We start from the raw sequence: 4,236 nt of genomic DNA, 5'->3' as shown, positions 1-4,236 counted from the left end.
GAAAGAAGAAAGATAGACTTAAATTTTGATGGGTCATTTATTAAATTCGATTCATTAGATCAAAAGTTATGCTAAATTGAATAAAAAAGTTACTTTCAGAAAGTGCTCGAAAACGGTAAAAATCGACCTATCAAATTTTTACTTTAAATTTGGCAATTGCATTAGCCTTTACATGATTAAGAGCATTTTTCAGTAACAAAACACATAAATTTTGAAACTGAAGGGTCGAAAGGGTTTAAAATCTTCATCAAAATCAATTTAATTTAGTTTCACCGTAATTTTCCTCAAATTTTTGGTTCTAGACTGGATAAAGTCTATGTAAGGCTGGATCTACCTCGAAACCCATATTTGATGTATTTTTATGAATTTTACCAGATTATTTGGCCTTTTTCGACGGATTTTCTTCCTTTCATTGAAATTCAACCTTCCTTTAAATAACAAAAGGTCATTTAGACAGCTAATTATCATTTTTAATGACTATAACGAAAATACTGATATATCATGAAATCATGCTTATGTTTAATTTGATAGGTCGATTTTTAACGTTTTTGAGCATTTTCCGAAAGTAACTTTTTTATTCAATTGAGCTTAACTTTTGATCTAATGAATCAAGTTCAATAAATGGCCCATCAAAATTTAAGTTTATCTTTCTGCTTTCCAATGAAATAGGAATGGTTCTTTTAAAACTTTTAGATTTCGAGAAAATTAGTTTTAAAGAGAGAAACTTTATTGTGGTGCACCCGGTAGTTAAAAACAGAGATGGAATAACTACCCAATGTTAAATTCAGTATTACAAATTATTACACCCGTTATGAATTCCAAACTTGGATTTTAAGATATTCCAGGATAGGTTTTTCCTGGATACATTCTTGACACTTAAATTAATTTATGTATAGAAAATTTACAGAAATAATGTTAAGGAACTTTTCTGAAAATTGTAATTTTTAAAGTAAATTTTGTAATTTTTTGTTTTGTTTGTAGAATTTATTTTTGCTTTTTCGGCCTAATTTTACTTTCATTTTAAAAAGATTTGTTTTCACTGTAACCAAATATTTACACTGATTTCAAGGATTGTTGGTGAAATCGAAGCAAACTTTTTGGTGAGACTTTCAATTTTTAAAACACAAACTATTTTGGGAATACACACAGAGTAAGCTTGTTCTCGCAATTTGTTTTAATTTTAATTTACTTTTTTATTTTTCTGTTGTACAGTAATTTTGTTCTTAATTTTTGAAGTAGATTCCGTTTAATATTGAATAATTTCGTACTAAAAGATTTAAAAAACATTGTTATATCTAAAAGTGAATTTTCCACAATTTTAAACTGCACCTCAAATCAAAGTCCATACCATAGATTTATAAAGCCCAAAGGGCTAGATCAATGAATTATAAGCCCGAAGGGCTAGAAATCAATCTCCTTGGTAGGATTTGAAGCCAACAAATCCTAGTTGCGCGGCCTTGAGCGGATCGCCTGGTTTTTACACAAATGACAGATTGAAACTAAAATTTACCGCTAAATTTCGAAAAAAATATCAATCGTAAACAAAGGGATTGCTAGATTCAATCTGTCGTCAAAAATGCGGCGCATTTTTTAAGGCTTCGCTTTTTCTTGCCTGAGAAAGGTTAGAGATTGAACTCTAGCCCTTCGGGCTTTAAACTCATTGGGCTGGATGGCGTGCATTTGCTGAAAAGTGTGCCGAGGTTAGGTATCTTACCTAAGTCATGTGACATTACAATAGAATTTCGTCGCTTGACCAATAAGAAGCTTTCGCGGGTTTTCGAAAATAATAGCAGCAATATTTTGTTTACGATATTCACTTTCTTTGCTTGGAAGAGCTTAAAGCACGGCATTTAAAAAAATCTATGGTCTGTACTTTTCGATTTTTGAAAAAAGTGATTTTTGAAAAAGAGACTTTTTTACGAGGGGCAAAAAATGGAGAGATTTCTGATTTATTTTTGATTTCTGATTTATTTTTGATTTATTTTTGATTTATGATTTATTTTTGATTTGTTTTTGATTCATGATTTATTTTTGATTTATTTTTGATTTATGATTTATTTTTGATTTATTTTTGATTTATGGTTTATTCATGATTTATTTTTGAATTATTTTTGATTTATCTCTAATTTATGAATAGGAGTAATTTTATGGAAAATTCTTTTCAAATTATAACGAACTGATATAATCAAAATTATTATCAAAAAATTAAAAAAAGTTGAAAAAATTAAAAAAAGTTGAAAAGTTAATTTTTTTTCGAAAGATTTTTGATTTATTTGTGATTTATTTCTGATTTATTTCTGATTTACTTTTGATTTATTGATTTATTTCTGATTTATTTTTGATTTATTGATTTATTTCTGATTTATTTTTGATTTATGATTAATTTCTGATTTATTTTTGATTTATGATTAATTTCTGATTTATTTTTGATTTATAAAATTGTGTACGAGATTTATTCTAGTGATTTGCCCCTCGCTTTTTTACATTTTTTCACTTGAAATCAAAAAAAATCCCTAAAATCTTGAATTTTCCGACCCTTAGATAGACTAGTAAACTAGTCGTTGAAAACAGACCCATATATAAAAAATTCAAGCTCCAAATAAAAAGAATCGAAGAGGTGAGGTTGCGTGTATTTTCTGAATTTCAACGACTAGAAGCTTCTTACCTTGTTTAATTTTACAACCTTTTTTAGGTTTTTGAGAATCCATCCAACTTTTTTGACTAAATGATATTTCATAGTAACATTAAACATGGGAACATATAAATAAATGAGCATTTCCAAAAATGCAACAAACAGAAAGAAAAATAAATGCAATCCCGCACGGGTCAGACATACAGAAATCTGTATGTCTCTCAGCCCTCTCAGTGGCGTGGTGGCAGGGGGGGGCAGGGTAGTCTGAATCGCAGACCTCTACAAAACCGCAGGTAGTATAAAGAAGCACGGATTCGTTAGTGGATGCGAGCAGCCTAGGGCCAGGGGGACCAGCCCCCCCATATTTGCCTTGGCACCTTTTTTAACCTCCACGAGTCCCAGGTAGGGTCGCAAAAACACCAAAACAGAAAAATTAGTCCCTCGTAGGGTGCCTATTTTTGGAAAGTTTGGGGAAAAAGTAGAAAATTTGAGAAAATTTTGGAATTTCAGTCCCATTCAGAGTCACAAATTTCGAGTCCCACGTAGGGTCCATTTTTCGAACCTCAGCGGAGCACCCCCGTCAGTCGACAAGGGTAGTACCTCCCCCGGGCGCTTAATATTCAATTTGTGTTTACATTATTTGATTGACAGTTTTATTATAAGTAATAAGTTTACTAGTCTAACCCTTAGACAGACTCTAAAGGGTAAAAACGACCTTTGTCCGCACATACCCAACACCCAGTTTTGCCTAAGTACCCTCCACCTCTGGTATGAACATCAGATAGATCGTAACTAGTCAATGGACTAGCACGGACTAGAGATTCGTTACTCCGTCTATTTGGGCTTATTCAGTGATTCAGTTTATCACTCTATCTATTATTACTCTGTGCAAACGCGTGATGTGATGGAGGGGCTATAGAATGACTATAATCACTACCTTACCTCTGATGGGACTCGAACCCACAATCCCCGGCTTAGGAGGTCAATGCCTTATCCATTAGGCTACAGAGGCGGTGAGGCAGTGCAATGGTTTATTTCAAATTAATAATTTCTTCATCAAAGAATCAATCAAACGATATAAGAAATGTATTAATGCCGTAGACCATTAGAATTTATGGTTCTATGGTGTAATGGTTAGCACTCCAGACTCTGAATCTGGCGATCCGAGTTCAAGTCTCGGTAGAACCTGAACTCTTTAGGTGGAGGATGCACCAGCCTTTTCGATTCTGTTCTTCTAATCCTGCGGGTTAACCCAGCTGCGACTAGCAGGAGTGGGGTTTGATGCGAGAGAGAAAAGAAAAAATCTTCAAAAAGTTGATTGGCATCTTTGCTAGTCCATAATGGGAGATCAAGTTGCGATCAAAATCTAGAATTTTTCAGGAATCTTTTTTTCTCTGCTACACGCGGTTTATTCACTATACGTTTATTTTGTGAAGAAGCAACTAAAGACTAGAGGGCAGACCAGTATAAAGAAGATAAGTTACAATCATTTTGAACCCCAAATTTCAGGTAGTTTTATTTCTTAAGAGCAGCCGTCTGCCAGATTTTTTTGAAATATCTGTTCTTTTTTTCCGAGTAAACCAGACGTCCGCGCTCGATAGGAT

The 4,236-nt window shown here is 32.9% G+C and overlaps 2 non-coding genes across 2 annotated transcripts; one reads left to right on the top strand and one right to left on the bottom strand.

Annotated features, from left to right (window-relative positions):
- Positions 1–3,571: 3,571 nt before the first annotated feature.
- On the bottom strand, positions 3,572–3,644 carry Trnar-ccu (transfer RNA arginine (anticodon CCU)). Its single transcript has one exon. It is a non-coding gene; the product is annotated as a tRNA-Arg (tRNA).
- A 104-nt stretch (positions 3,645–3,748) lies between these two features.
- Trnaq-cug (transfer RNA glutamine (anticodon CUG)) lies at positions 3,749–3,820 on the top strand. Its single transcript has one exon. It is a non-coding gene; the product is annotated as a tRNA-Gln (tRNA).
- Positions 3,821–4,236: the final 416 nt, after the last annotated feature.

Source organism: Clytia hemisphaerica, unplaced genomic scaffold (assembly GCF_902728285.1).
Source record: "Clytia hemisphaerica strain Z4C2 unplaced genomic scaffold, Clytia hemisphaerica genome assembly, whole genome shotgun sequence".
Taxonomy (NCBI): Eukaryota; Metazoa; Cnidaria; class Hydrozoa; order Leptothecata; family Clytiidae; genus Clytia; species Clytia hemisphaerica.
Note: the sequence above shows the minus strand (reverse complement) of the source record. Positions and strands in the feature narration are given on the sequence as shown.